Source organism: Solanum tuberosum, unplaced genomic scaffold (assembly GCF_000226075.1).
Source record: "Solanum tuberosum cultivar DM 1-3 516 R44 unplaced genomic scaffold, SolTub_3.0 scf00098, whole genome shotgun sequence".
Lineage (NCBI taxonomy): Eukaryota > Viridiplantae > Streptophyta > Magnoliopsida > Solanales > Solanaceae > Solanum > Solanum tuberosum.
Genome location: NW_006239026.1, coordinates 1,590,301 through 1,590,742, shown reverse-complemented (window position 1 = coordinate 1,590,742; position 442 = coordinate 1,590,301).

Genomic DNA, 442 nt, shown 5'->3' with positions numbered 1-442 from the left:
ATGTCTTACCCCCTTGGTGCGGTGAAACTTGAATTCACCGTCTTACCCTCAATCAATGTCTTAATAAACCAAATGCATTACCAAAAAAATAATATTGAATACCATAAATATAATCGGATTTGACTTAAAATTGAGTAAAAATGAACAAAACTAATTAATTAGAACAACATGTTGGAACCATATAAAATCCCAAGTTAAAACAAATTAAAACATTTTAATAGTCTCTCTCAACATTGTTATGAAGATAATCATGATTTACTAACCATTTTAAAATAACCACAAAACAAACTTTGTTAGTACAAATAATATATAGGATATGAAGTATACCGTGCAACAGAAAAGTTACTAGAATAATTCATAAAAATCAAGAAATACCCACCATTGATTCTTGACGGAGAATGAGAAACTCGTGCTGATAACGTGTTGTAAAACTAAAGCAAAA